We start from the raw sequence: 16,007 nt of genomic DNA, 5'->3' as shown, positions 1-16,007 counted from the left end.
GGTTCAGGGTCTTTCATCTTACATCTGCCTGCGCACAGTTTGGAGGTGCAAGATACCTGAGCGTGTAATGTTAATTTTACCTGTGATCCTTTGAATAAATCAGCACTGTTTTGAAGTTACTTGGACTGCCTCGTCTCTCAGAGTTAGCAATGGTAACAAGAACCACAGTCCTTCAGGATACAAGTCAAAACATTTCAACTTGGACCAGGAAGTTGCAGAGGAACTTCGAGGCCTGGGGCTTCTTCACCAGATTCTTACATCACTGTACCTGCCGGCTACGTATATTCCTACCACTGCTAACACCAGCAACAGGAGTGAGGCACTAAATGAATTTTACCAGGCCATCAGTGAACAACAGACAGCGCACCCAGACGGATTCCTCATCACAGCTGGGGACTTCAATCACACGGATTTAAAGGTTGCCCAATCTGCACCAACATGTGGACTTTCCAACAAGAGGAGACAACACATTGGACTTTGTGTACACCGCATGCAAGGGAGCATACAAAACCTCCCCTCTCCCCCACCTGGGTCTCTCTGATCACATCACCATCATGCTGAGACCTGTATACAGACCCAGTCATCAGACTAACACAATTGGAGGTACGTGTGTGGCAGGAGGGAGCTTCCTCTGCTCTGAAGGACTGTTTTGACACTACAGACTGGGACATTTTCAAACAAGCAGCCACTCATAACAATCACATAGGCATAGAGGAATATACTGAGGCCATCATAGCATGCATCACAAAGTGCATTGATGATGTCACTTACTGCAAAAATATCAGTGCTCGTGCCAACCAGAAGCCATGGATGACAGGTGAGGTTCACAGACAACTGAGGGCTCGGGATGCAGCCTTTAGGGCCAACGACACCGCAGGCCTAGCAACAGCAAGAGCCAACCTGCCCTGTGGAATCAGGGAGGCAAAACACCAATACAGCAAGAAAATATCTGGAAACTTCAGCAACACTAGAGATGCACAGAGTCTCTGGCGGGGCATCCAAACCCTCACAGGCTATAAACCCCCACCTCAGAAATGTGATAGTGACATCTCTCTGCTGAACAGCCTCAATGACTTCTTTGGCCGCTTTGAAAGACAGAAGACCACTCCTTTCCCGGGCGAGCAGGCTGTGTGTCTGTCCGCAGCCAGCGTGAAGAAGACCCTCTCCAGGATCAACCCATGCAAGACAGCTGGACCGGATAACATACCTGGTCATGTTTTAAAGGACTGTGCCGAGGAGCTCAAGGATGTCCTCACGGACATCTTTAACATCTCTCTGAACCAAGCAGTTGTTCACACGTGTTTCAAGTCCGCCACAATAATTCCAATTCCAAAGAAGCCCCAATCAACCAGTTACAATGACTATCGGCATGTAGCACTGACTTCAATTATTATGAAGTGCTTCGAGCGGCTGGTCATGCAGAACGTCAAGTCCATCCTTCCTCCCTCTCACGACCCATTTCAGTTTGCATACAGGTCAAACAGGTCCACAGAGGATGCCATTACTGCTCTTCTCCATCCAGTTGTCACCCACCTAGATTAAAAGAACTCTTAGGTGCAAATGCTGTTACTAGATTTCACAGCATTCACCACAATCATTCCCCAGCAGCTTACACAAAAACTTGGACACCTGGGACTCAAAACCTCTCTCTGCAACTGGGTGCTGGACTTTCTACAAGGGAGGCCACAAAATGTGCAGGTCAGCAGCAACATCTCCAAGACCGTCGGGCTGAGCACAGGGGCTCCACAGGGGTGTGCGCTCAGCCCATTGCTCTTCACACTGATGACCCATGACTGTGTGCCAACCTACAGCACCAACCACATTGTCAAGTTTGCAGATGACATGACTGTAGTTGGCCTCATTACTACAGGAGTGAGGTGTGCCAACTGGTCCAGTGGTGTAAGGACAACAACCTCTCCCTCAATGTGGGGAAGACTAAAGAGATTGTTGTGGACTTCAGGAGAAAACCTCTAAAACATCCACCACTGACCATCAACGGTGCTGTACTGGAGAGAGTTAGCAATGCCAAGTTCCTGGGGGTGCACATCTCCAAGGACCTCTCCTGGACCAACAATTGCCATAGGTGGGTGTTTCTGTCTGCTGCACAGTATCAGTTCTTTCCAGCTTCTTCTACAAAAGCTAAGAAGAAACTGAGGAGAACTAGTGTCCCACCCCCCATCATGCGCTCTTTCTACTGGGGCACCATCGAGAGCGTCATTACTGTGCTGCCTCCTGCAGAAGGACCCTGCCATGCATAGTGAAAACAGCCAGCAAGATCATTGGTGCCCCTCTGCCTTTCCTTACAGACATCTTCAACACCCGCCTCACCCGCAGAGCCATCAGCATTGCTGATGACACCTCCCACCCCATAAACTCCAACTTCAGACTCCTGCCTTCAGGGAGAAGGTATCAGTCTTCAGGCCCACTCCACCAGACTTACAAACAGCTTCATCCACCAAGCTGTGAGGATGCTGAACACTGTTCACTACCTTCCCCCTCTGCCCCTGGACCGTAACCCACCACAGAACACAAAAAGATATAGAAAGACTGTCTGCACAAACTCAATATATTCCCCCTTTTGTTATATTACAGGTAAATCGGCTGCTGACTGTTGGGGAAACAAAAAAAAAAAAACAACAACAAAAACTACAGCTGCTGTTTTACCTTCTGTTATATTATATGTAAATCTGCTGCTGACTGTTTTTTTGCCAGGATATCTGCTGCTGTTGGTCATTTGCAATACTGTCCATGTATACCTCACATGCTATTTGCACCTCAACACCAACGCCCTGGTGATGCTGAACCATCTGACAATCTCCCACTAGTGTCACTGGCTGTACTCGGTTTGGAGTCACAGTTTATTGGCTGTACCGTTTAGATTTATCCTAATTATGTCAATCCAGTTCTTATTCTATTCTATTCTATTTTTAATACTACTTCATTCTATTTTAGTTCCTAAAAGTTATGGCACCCAATACTAGGTGAGAGACAAAAGAGATTTCGATTTTCTGTATGTCCTGCACATATGGTGAATTGACAATAAAATCCTTGAACCTTGAACCTAATCGTCCAGTTAGGAGACAACCCGCTCTACCTCCTGAACCACAGCTCCCCCCCAACTGCTTAAGTGTCAGATAGTCCATGTAATAAGGCTAGATCTGTCAAACTGATTAATGAATTGTCACAGTAAAAGGAACCAGTTGTAACTAGTAGCAGCCACTAGCAACTGATGATCTGTCACATCTGGCTTCTACCTGTAGCGTGCTGGTTTCACCCAGCTCTACCACGTCTACACCTATTCACTATACTCCTACCTCCCTCCACTGGCAGAACACGTCTGACAGGCGGATTCCTTTTCTTTTCCATGTATTAAAAGGCTCTTTCCTGCTCTGACAGCCTGTTCTGTTCTGCCACCTTCTAGCTGGGGCTTCACACTACTCTGGGCAGCCACTGCATCTTGACAGACCACTGTCACTTCCCATCATCCTCTCTGTAGATTCTGCTCTCCCCCCTCTAAGCAGGCAGGCCCACTTTCCAACCAGTGCAATTATTTTTTTTGACAAGCCATCCATCAGCTTTAACTTTAAAGCACTTTCCACTGATACCCATTGTTACAGTTCTGTGCCTTTTTATGCAGACAGGAGGAGAGAATACGATACCAGACATTCAGACTACCCGACCATGTAAATCTACTTTGTTCTCTTCTTTATTTCCAATTTTCTGTTTCATTTTTGCCAAATTATGCATATTTGTTGTGCATAATATGCCCTTGTCAAATCCAATTAACATGTCCTAGCTTGTACTGTGAGAAAAGGTTATAATTTGTGAGTTGCTTGAGGAGCAGAGGCTAAAGCCAGACTTAAATGAGCAGCTTAACTCTGATTCTGAGTCATAACAAAATACTTATACTGGGCTATGAAGGGATGCATTTTATGCTATACTATATGAGCCATACGATACAACTAATAGCAGTTAAACATCTTCAGCCCCAGATTTTTGCATGTTCAGACGGAGTCTTGTGGCTTGAGGTAGAGTCCCCATGATAAACTGACATCAATACTAACACACAGCCAAGCTGATCCATCTTGCCCTGCCCTATTTAATTGGAATGACAGCTTAGAAAATTTGGTCTGATGCTGAATCTGTCTTATGCCGCGAGAACCCCTAATTACTATCTCAGTGTGAGAGTTAATGATCAGAGGTGGGAGCGGCATCTGGGGGACTCGAGGGGACGCTCTCTCTCTCTTGGCCCATGACATTTGCTATGTCCTAACAACTGGGCCACCTTTGGCCTTCAGTGGTCCATCCTGCTGACATGCACTGTGAGCAGAGAGATGGTGATGTCTGGTGCCAAACAGGTTGGTAGCCCCCTGCTTATACCTTGATCGTCTGCTGCTTAGCACAGTCTCCAAGCTGAATCGCAGTTTCATGCAGGCAGTGCACGCAAGGAGTTTACAAGAAGGTGATGAAATGTATCTAAAATGTCTGCCTTTTTTAGATCATACCACAGGTGATCCCAAGATGTCTGGTTACAATATGTTACTGTGAGATTTGGGGTAGGGCTGCAGATACTGGTTAATTTTCACTTCCAAATTAGTATATCAATGATTTTTAATATACATCAATTAATTGTTCAAGCTAGACAACAGTACAAGTGAAAAAATAGTAAACATAAGTTCCCAAAGCCAACGTGGGTTTGTATCAAATTTCTTTTTTTTCATAGAAAAGAAGTACGTCCTCATATTACAGGAGCTGGAACCAGATCATGTTTGGCATTTTTGCTTGATAAATGACAAACAGTTAATAAATGATCAGAACTACTATTCATTAATTTTCTGCTGCTCAGCTACTCCATTAGTTCTCCCAATGTTCTAGCACAAATATAAACTCCTTCACCCAACAGCTACTTGGCTCTAAAAAGCTGTGTGACTACAGATATAACCAGCTCTAGCAAACAAACTGTTTTCATGAACCTGTGCAACTACAATGAAGGTGTGAACATATGGCTCTGAATGACCCAGATGGTCCAATCACTCCTGAAGTCTGTTTACTTATATTCTCTAACATGAGAGTTCAACTATTAAGCAAATAATATATAATGAGACAATCCTCATTCAGACTGAAGTCTATGATTTGCTATTTACTGGCTATTATAAGCATTGAGCGCTGTATGTAATCTCTTCCTGCAGATACGGACATCTTCGGTCTGAGCATTGCATAATTAGCCAGGGAGCTGATAACACGAAGGTTGTCACAGCTGTTAAAGTCAGAGAGACATGCTGCCCTAAGTGACAATATGTCAGTGATTGTCTAGCAGATGAAACCATGGATATTAATAAATCAAAGTGACCCCTACCTGAAGCCAAACAGATGCAGCACCTGGACATGTAAATTCTTGAGTAATGGATGCCATAAATTTAAATCGGAAGACCTCCGATTTAACATCCGTGCAGACAGCTGCAACTGGGAACAGCCATTTGGTTTAATGTAAAAGACAGTTTTTGAATATCAAGTATCATCTGCTTCCATCAATCAAATCTAAAGTGTACAGTGCTGGGCAAGCAAATGAAACCCTACACTATTCTTTCTTGTCTTTGATTATATAGATAATATATTAAAGAAGAAAGTGTGGTATAGTGTAGTTAGATATGTAAGGTGAGAACTGTGTGTTTGTTAGCAACAGTATCTGGCTGGCAGCAGGGGGTTAACCTCCTGGCTGCTGTCAGTGTATTAATCACCACTGATGTGTGTTGTAAAAGGACTGCTGCAGGAAATAAAGACACCATGGTGTCAGCTGCAGTGCCCTGATGTGACTCCATCAGACAAGAGGATGCTTATTGACAAGGTGAGAAGTGGGGGGGGCGGACAGATAGAGAGAGACAGAGGGAGCAATCAGTCCTCGAGTCCGTCACCTTGGCAATGACGCAATGTCATGAAAGTCCACACCATTATTCCTCCAACTGCACAGGAGCATTATTTAAACTCTAGCATATACGAGAGGCTGAATGTCAACAGAAGGGCAGCCACCACCATGTGCCATGTATGCTTATGTACAGATACATACATGTATACACATTAGTCCTGACACAATGAGTTGAATAACAGAAAATATTATATACAATATTAAGAATCATTTCATCCTTTCGAGTCATTTAAATAAAACAATGCCAAACATTTACTGGTCACAGTTTCTCAAAAGTCAAAATTTGCAGCTGTGTTATATCAGAGTGACAGAACATTTGTCATTTTTCAAGAAAAACAAAATCTCAGTGTTCAATGCCGTCTTCAGCACATTGCTTAGCATCACTTTACAGCAATGTGAGTATTTCAGTAGTTAGTAGTGCAAGGGATTATAATTCTCTGTTACACTGCTTGTTTGCTGTCTTCCTGGGAGTTGATAGAAGACTGATATGGTACAGTAAATTGACTTGCATTGTAACAATTAGAATTTCTTTATATTGTTTAATTTTTTATTTCACTTTCTATTCTCAGTAAGTTCCTCAATTTTTGCAACTTGAAAAGTTCAGAGCAAGGCTATTCATTTTTTGTACTACTAATAAAAAACATGTATTTTATGAGATTTTATAGGGTAGATGGTTAATCGGAAAAAAAAACCTTATGACAACAGTCACACACACACACCTTGCAAAACAGTCAGTAGATCAAAGCACTGAAGCCCTTCATCACATAGTGTACACACTGACAGCGGACGTGCACAAAGCTGTGCGCTGACATTGCATGACTGCTGGCATTTCAGGCAGCACACACAATTTAGCTTAAGTGCATATTCCTGCTAAATGCTCTGGAAACTTTACATTTCATGCTAGATGATGCCCACTGCTCAACAAATACAAATGAAGTTTTATAGTTAGTTCTACTTTAAAGAGCAACAGCTCACGACTGCCTCAGTATTCACATTAATTACATGTTTCTCAGAGCCCTGATCATTATTACACACATCAAAAGTTGAAATAATTTAATATAATCCATTTTGGAAAGATAACACTACCTGGGTGAAATAAAGGATGTGACACTAAAAATACATTTATAAAACCGCGCTGGCATGTGTTTGTGAAGCAAATGAAAATACACGGAGAGGAAATGATCAAAGTGAATACTTAAGTTACCTAATTAAGAAAGGTGGCTTTGATTCACATGTTACAGTGTTGCAGAAGATATGAAGAAAATCAAAATCCATCCAACTCTATCCCAAATAAGTTTTTAGGTAGATCAACATGTTAGTTCAAGTTAATGACCACAGTACTGACTAAGATATTGTAGGAGTTGTTAGATAAACATTTTTAGTTCCCTGTGAAGGTAATGCATTTTATACTTATAAATGTATTGATGATAGTATGTATACAAACAAATTCTTCTGCATGTATTCATAAATTGACAATATAATATTTGGTTTATCTTTGTTCTTTTAATTGTTTTGTCTAACGTTGTGTGCATACTTGTTTTACACTGGAGAGTTGCTATCACCAATTCATATAAATAGAGACACATTAAAAGAAAGAGACAGGAGGAGAGATGACTTTCTATAACGTTATCATAGAGAAACAGTGGCTCTGACTTCCTTGACCCCTCTTGGTAGAGTACCTTTCCAAACTGCCTCAAAAAGGTGGGTTACTTAAGAAACAATTAAGAGCATACACAAAGCAATTTGCAGGCAGTCTAACTCCTCAGGCTCAGCCAGTGAAGGCCCTTTCAGCACTGATTTATCACGCTGTCGCCTCCACAAGGCAACATAATTAATAGGAGCATGGACTTCTAATTCCACTCGCTTCCATGGCCAGTGGATTCCATTTGATTTATGATGGCTGAGGACTTTGCATTTTATCAGTTCATTCGCTCGTTATTTATGCTGATGACCAATTTCAGTGGGTCGCCGTCATCTAACTCACTACTAATCAAAGAGAATTAGGGTTCACTGCATTATTTAGAAGCTGCTAATTTATCTTTGGAACAAGAAGAAGAAACGGCACAGGGGTTGAACTTGCAGTAACCACACAGCTCTGCTCTTAGCTGCAGCCTCGGTGTAAATGTGTTCATAGTTTCTTTCATCAGAAAGTCAAAATGAATGAATTAAAAATGATAATTGATATTTTGGCTTATCCCTTATTTAATAGACCGTTGGTTTGGACTATGTATACATACAATCTATTGGTATCTAAAGTTGCAATTAGATCTCCTGTATAAGATCAATTGGCTTTGAGTATTAAATAAAGATAAATTGTCAGGGTTATCTGTAAATTAAAACAAGCAGAAGAGCCTCAAGCACAAGTCAGAAAATTCACACTTTCAAGAGGCTAAATCACAGGTCCATTTCACTCTCTCGATTCTTGTGCACAAAGCTACAAAACCAAACTCCAACAGATCCCACGCGAGCTGCATGGTGGAGCACTAAAGTATAACTAGAAAGACTTTCTCCAGTAGCAAGGCTGAACAACAAGAGTGAATTATTGCCCTGCTGAAATAATGGCTCATGAATGGCCCACAGATTAATACAATACATTATAGGAAACAGAGATAAATAGGGTCACATTGCAGTTCTGTTTGTTAGAAAAATTACACCTGTTCCAAGTGTTATGAACCTGCAAATGCTATTCTGAAGGTTAAATTGTGTACTGCTCTAAAACAAATTGAGATGGAGAAAACGGTTGGCAGCAGGACATTATTTAACATCCTTGCAGGCAGTGCTTCAAAAGGGTAGGATTAAGATGCAATAAACCTCACAGAGTCAAAGAAAAATAGCCCTTGTAAACAATGGAGCAAAGAAACGAGCTGCTTCATGGCACATGCAGTAGGTTTAAGGCTTTTCATAAGTCATTTTAATGCTACAGCAAACTTTCCAGACAGGGATATTAGATTCAAAAACACCTTTAGATTAAGAGTTGACCTTCCTAAAGTAGCTACAACACAGAGCTGAATAAAAGCATCTGTAGTCACTCTTATTTCTTTGTCTGCGTGCTTGGCAGGGGAACATTATCTGCCATCATTCTTACTGTGTTTAATTATTCAGCACAGTGACTGATAAGGTGTTTTCTGACAAAATGAATAACGCTGTTCAGCAACGACACCCGCCACTGTAAGAGATGCTCAGACATTACCATCGACTCAGCTACATCCTCCCTGTTCACAAGGTGTATCATTTATCTCCGGGGGTAATAGGATGCAGAATTTACACAGGCCTGCCAATAGGGATGTCAATAAAAGGACTCTTAGCATCTATCATCCAGAGAATCAATGCCATTTTTCAGTGATGAATCCCAGGAAACGATAGCTTTCAAATAAATGGTGGAAAGAGAAACACGACACTCCTTGGGGAGAGATAGATGTACAGCCTCTGTCCTCACAGCCCTCTGCCCAGCTATCTGGTTCAGTGCTAAAGGTCAGAAGACATTACAAGAACCAAACTCTAAAACAAGACAAAAAAAATCTGGAGGATCTGATGAGCAAAACAGCTAACTGCGAGGGGAGACCAACACCTATATCAATATCAGAGATATAAATACCTCATTAAAAAGCAAACGTGAAATAACATCCATTCTCAGTAAATCTCTTAGATCTCAGGTGTATAAGAGATACTTGAATGACAATGAGTATCAGATGAGGCACACTGGAGTCTACACCAGGTGATTAATAGGCTTTCATTCGGTGACGTCACTTACACTCACATCAGACTACTGGGCGCTGTTTTAGAAATTGAATTCAATTGAATTTACCACATTTGCTTCAAAAAGTAAACACTGGGCTACAACAGACCAGCCAATTTGAGATGGAAACTGGGACTGACTACTTGTTCAGGGATTTTTTTTTTTTTTTTTTTAACTGAAGTTGTGAATGCACATACATGGATAGACAGTGTCGTGTTAGGTAAAACTTGTGGGATGGTAATTTTAGCTGGCTGGTCAAACTATCTTCACGTGCCTTCGTTTGCAACACTGTCAACACATTTTCCTGTCTTGCCTGATTTTTGCTGCAGTAGTCAATCAGAAGAATAGAATACGGAGACAGGGTCAGACCTGATGGGCCACACCTGAAGCACTTGCAGTAGAAAGAAGTAAACAAGCAACTCCAAAACCTGTTAAAAGTCATTCCACATCAAATCGCTATTTTAAAACAGTGATAAAAATTATTCTAAACTTTTAATACTAATAAATTATAGCTTCAACTAAATGCTATGAATCCTGACCCAAACACTAAAACTAATCTAAATCAATAATTCTAATATTAAACCTGCAAATTTACCCCGAAGATGGAACTGATACTGTATGTTGAAATAACCAGCGTGTCACAATGTTGCTAGATCAACATCAGAACTACAGGACTTTAGTGACATAATGACACAACTGATTTTTATCCTCTGTATCATCAGTCTAGACATGGTTTGAACCCATGCTCCTCTTAGTGACAGTTGGGAATGCTGTGGCAGCTCATTAATCACCAGGACAGCCTGGAGGAGCTATATTTAATCCCATGATGGTATCCTCACCATCCTCCACCTCTACTGATGCTCGTAAAAAAGAAGGAGAGAGCAAAAAAAGAAAATGATTTACACAAATCAATCACTCTGCACTAGCGCTCATCGCCTGTAGCACTGGCAGCCTGTCTTTACAGCTACATTTTAGAGGGCGCCGGCTGACGGTCACACTTGATTAAGGGCCGTGGCTCTCTAACCTTTCACGTTAAGAAAGAATGTCGCCGACTGACAAACTTTTTTCCTTTCTAGGTCAGTTTAAGGCAAGGATATTGGCATTCAAATTTGTGGCTGCTACTATGAACATGAGTCACCTCTGGCAAATAATGGTTTATAATGGCACCAGCAGGCTCACTTTAACTCCTGGGGCTAGTGCCGGGTGGTTTGAACAAATATTTGTATCATGGTATTTTTTCAAGATTCTGGTAGTTTCATGGCATCATTTTTTTTTTCCTTTTTGCATGACTGGGTCTTTAAATATGTTTGTGGCCCTTTCTACTATCAAGAGTAGCCTATTACAAAAATATTAGCTAACTCAAACATTAATAAAAACAGGCTATTTTTAAAGATATCACATACTTTAAAAACACTTATTGCTTTAGGTTATTAATAACCGAATAACTTTAAAAAACCAAACCAGAAAGGTTCGTCCATCTTTTATATATAGTCAGTGTTGTTATCCAGATATATACACAGTGTATATGGTATCTATGAGTTGTTAGGACCAACTGCCTCTTCTCTGCCAGACTACAGGATTTAAGGGCCTCTCTTTAGCCTTGTACATCTATTTCTCCAGTGTGGTTGTTCAGGAAATATGACGTTTGCAAACAACAGATATGCAATGCTTAGTCATAACTGAAAGTGATATACACAACATGCTGTTTGACTGTTTAATTTTATGAACATAATTATTAATGTTACAAATAGTTTGGTCACAAATGGTTTTGGGCCACGGTGTCTTGCCATGATAAAGAGAGTATGTTTTGGGTGATTAATTGCTGTGTTATAAAGTTATAACTGTTAGTAAGATGGGTAAGTTAATAGGGGTCCCCTCTCAACACCTTCCCCTGAAGATCTGTCATGTTTCTAGCAGTAAACAATATAATCTGCTGCCAATTGAAGTGTTACAGCTATTGGTTCAGTTGTGCTATGGTATGATGGTACATGATAAACTCATGTACAAAATTAAAACCAGTATACCCAGTACTCCTGGGGCTAAACAACACACCACCAAAGGCCTTCAGAGGGTGGAGGGACAGCCTCAGCAAGTGAGCCTGTCCTCCACACTCCCTTTCCCCTTCTCTGCAATTATCATCAAAGAACATCTGTTTGTTGTTCATCAGGCACCCTCTTCTCACAAGTGTCCTAGCCTCACCTTGACCCATACTTTCAATTCGAGTGGATGTTATGACTAAAAATAAACAGTGCGAAGGAGTGAGGCTACCCTTTGTGTGAGCAGGGCGTTCCCCCTCGCCACTGCTGAGAGGAAGGATATCCCCTGATGAACACAGCCACTTCCTCCTCCTGCTTATACCTCCTGACAGGTACAGTACATGAACATAACCAGTGCATCTGTGGTGTATCAGATGTGAATTAGAGACCAGACTCACTTTGTTTCCCAGCATTTAAGTTGATCCTATTGTCCTTTCGCTGCTGTCAGTCTGGATGACCTGTTGAAGAAAAGTTCAATAGTTCCTGGCAAGCAACCTGATATACAGCAAAGTTGTGGTTTGTCCTGTTTCTGTTCCTTGACTGCAATCTATATCACAAGGCCACAGATGTCACCCAAATAAATACCGAACATGCTCACGCACAGTCGACAACGATTAAATGCAACTTCACAACTAAATCAATTGTAGAAAAGGTGCGTAATTCTGCATTTACTCATAGTCTGATAAGTTTCTTTACATAACAAGTGAGCACTCACTGTAGATGTCATGATGCACCCTGATGCCATTCCTCACTCAGGTCAATTAGCAGAATTACGTGAAATTTGGTGCTTCCTCGCTACAGGGAACATCCAAAGTGCAGCATGATTGACTCGATCTGATGGACTATGTGTGCACACATACACAAGGGCATAAAAGGCCTCCCTTTTAAATCCTACTGTAGGATATTAAGCTCAACAAATATTGTTTTGTTTCAATAGATTTAAAAAAAGAGCTGAAGAGCTTGGACCCTAACGATTACCTGAATCTGCTGGCTACTCCGGTGATGTTTCTTCTTTCTCCCAGAGCATATGTGTGCTGATTTGTGTACTGGTCTGCCAGAGTACTATGCAGTCTACAGCAAGACTTGTATCATAATTCAAAACAACAAAGTTTCATTCTTGTAGCTTCACTAAAAACAGCACATTTTAATTCTCAATTCAAAAGCTTAAAAGCACTCCAAGATATTTCTGTTGTGTGCAGTGCTGTTGATACACCCAAAGGGACTTTTCATTTATAAATAAGTTTTACAGTGAATGATAACACATAAATGTGCCCTGAGGGAGGACAACAGCTGTGATCCTCAGAAATCATCTACGACCTGTGAGGCAGATCTGAAGACCTCTCTTCCAGAAAATCCAAGAAATCATCAAATGGCACTGCATACCTCGGAGATCATCTGTCCTCATAACCATAATCACTGTGGACCAGATTTCATCCAATCAGACAGGCCATAACAGCAGAACTTCAGTGATCAGGCTCGATTAAAATGTAAACATATTACTGTCCCTAATTCCTGTCGCTTGGCTTTTACATGCAAGACTCTGTTAAGCATTTCAGCGCTGAGCCACACAACACAGGTGGAGTCAAAGTGACAGCATTACAGATGACTGTAATTAAATAATGCGTAACACTATTGTGCTTTGTGCTGTACTTTTGGAAACTGGACGAATTCCAAACCATCTGTGTTTATGAAATGTCAATGGGTTGCTAATGTGTAAAAACAAATACAAGTATCCTGAACATTAGATATGCTTGTGTTACAGCTCTTTGTTTGGAAATCCCTAGAGAAAATTGATGGTTATTCTAAGATTATTTCAATCATGGAGCATGGCTCTCAAAAAGTTGGATTTGGGCTTGGAAAAAAGTACAGAGCTTAAAGGCTGACAGAAGTCCTGATAGCTATGGTGAGAAACATAAAAAAGGAACCCAATTACATCTATAAAATATCTGATTTGTGAGTCACTCGCTTGGTAGAGTGCTGCATAAAAAAAGACAAGATGGAGGAAGGTTCTGAGAGGAGGGGTTCACATCTAAGATGGTCATCCTGCTTGTATGTGGTCTGTGATGTCCCATAAATCTTCTTCTATCTTCTCTGCAGTGATGGCAGAAAGGGATGAGCCACTCCCCAAAACACCCCACCCCCCATCTCATTCACATGTCTATCTGCCTGTTATCCATGCCCTTGAGCAAAGATTACTGATGCCCTGCCTTTGATATATGACACATCACGTGCCACAGCGTTTCATCCACTGAATTAACCCAGAGGAGAAAAAAAAACTGCCTGGCTGCTGTCAGCTCCCAGAATCACTCACAATTCCTTTTTTGTGGTGTTGTGGCTGTGAGTGCTATGGCTCAGCTGGTCCACTGGTGAAGTGTTATTTGACCTCTGCAGGATTGTGCATTGTGTTATCTGGTGTGTGTGTGTGTCACCTGACATTATACACACAAATTATTTTGAATTTCACTCTCCGTGGGTGGGCTCATAATCACATTTTGTGGCTTTAAGAATGTGTGGCTAAAGTAATTACCTCTATTTGTTTGTAAAAAGGGATTTTTTTAAATATTCTGTCTTCATTTAAATTTAATCTGATTTAAATTTATACTGTAATTAGCTTGTTACATTTTTTAAATAAAGTAAATCAACAATGAAGCAGTGACTGAACGATGTAATTTAATAGTTTTTACTAAATTATCATCACAATTACAGACAAACCAGCCACTAGGTACATTTATTATGAGCTATTCCATCTGATGGCAGAAATTTGCCTTTTAAATCTGACTGTTTGCTGTTGTGTCTCACAAACAAACAAAAAAAAGAACCTGGAAATAGATGGACTGGCTGAAGATACTTTAAAATGTTTAGCAGACAGATTCGTGCACAGCTATATTGTTGCGCTTCACTGATTTCCATTTACACATTTGTGTAAAAATACCCATTAAAACTATGAGATACTAAAACTGTGCAAGAACTGTGTTAGCACCATCAAGCTATACAAAATGGACATGGTGTCACCACTTCCCTCCACTATGCAAAAATGAAGCCAAAATATCGTGAATACAGTGGCTGACATCTTGCTTTTTTGCAACCAGATTCTGCGCATTAGCGACCACAAGTGGAGCGACAGCATCAGACTGCCAATCAAAGCTGTCAAATCAACTGAAATACACCTCTTTCCGTATCATTAAATAACCAATTAAAAATAAAACTTACCAGAAAAATAAACACTTGTACACACATTAGTGTTTTGATTTGTAATTGAGTTTTTAATTTGGCTCATGTCCCATCCACTAACATGAAGAAAGCGGGATTTATGACCTAAATAGCAACCAGCCACAAGGGGGCAATCACTTCATGGTGGCTTCACTTCTGGGAGTTCTTAGCCTGTCAGTCATTTTTACAGTCAATTGTTAGTACTAAACAATATTTTTCAAAGACTTTATTAACTGTGCCAAGAAACTGCTCATTAGTTTCAATGTAACCATATCAGCTTTTGGTGTAATGCAACGATAAATGTGAGAACAGCGACTAAATAAGTATTAAATATTTTATAATTTTAGGTAGAAGAAGAAAGAAGAAAGCTATCTTTCTGGAGAATTTTAAGCCAACAGCCATGCATGCTGAAAAGTATGCTAAGAAGCTAACAATGGTTCCTAAACATAACTGAACTGCTTTAGTGAAGGGCAGTTCACTAGGATGCTGGGTATTAGTCAGCAGGGAAAGTAATGTACTTATATTTTTAAGGTAACACTTAACAGCGTTATATCGTTACATCTAAATGCTTCTGAATGTGGTAACCAGATTAATATGGCATGGAACCAATCTATTTACATTTAGTTTCTGAGAGAACATCAGATTATTTCAGACACTTTACAGTGTAGCGACTTAAGGACTGACGCAGGTTGGGAAAATGTTTGAGACCCATGTTAACTTTCACATAAATGATACTGACTACAAGCATCTTATCAAACCTAAAACAGTGAAGTCATAAACAAAGATTTGTGCTAAGTCTCAAATAGGGCCTAAGCATGAGAAACTATATGACAACAACTCCTGGCGCGCACACAGAAAACGACAAGAGCTCATCATAAATAGTGACAGAAAGTCATTGTTGGGAAAAATATGGGGAAACCCAGAGTACATGCAGCACAGCAGTAAAGTGCCTCTTCACCACCACAAATCTTATACCTGTCTCTGAAAACTGTTTGTATACCACAGTGTTATTCTTTTTACAGTCGAATCACCTGCCTGATACCCTTCAGCCATTTTCCTCAGAAGCTGTCACACACGCCAGCTATAATATATGGCTGCACCA

General features: G+C 40.8%; 1 long non-coding RNA gene across 1 annotated transcript in view; it reads right to left on the bottom strand.

Moving 5' to 3' along the window:
• The window catches only part of LOC109962917 (uncharacterized), a 16,100-nt gene extending 3,955 nt beyond the window's left edge, over positions 1 to 12,145 (bottom strand). Inside the window, exon 1 of the long non-coding RNA XR_002275332.1 lies at positions 12,094 to 12,145. This is a non-coding gene — a long non-coding RNA (uncharacterized LOC109962917). The remainder of the gene's footprint in view (positions 1 to 12,093) is intronic.
• Positions 12,146 to 16,007: the final 3,862 nt, after the last annotated feature.

The sequence above is a fragment of the Monopterus albus genome, unplaced genomic scaffold (assembly GCF_001952655.1).
Source record: "Monopterus albus unplaced genomic scaffold, M_albus_1.0 scaffold69.1, whole genome shotgun sequence".
Classification (NCBI taxonomy): Eukaryota; Metazoa; Chordata; class Actinopteri; order Synbranchiformes; family Synbranchidae; genus Monopterus; species Monopterus albus.
This window is presented reverse-complemented; position numbering and strand designations above follow the sequence as displayed.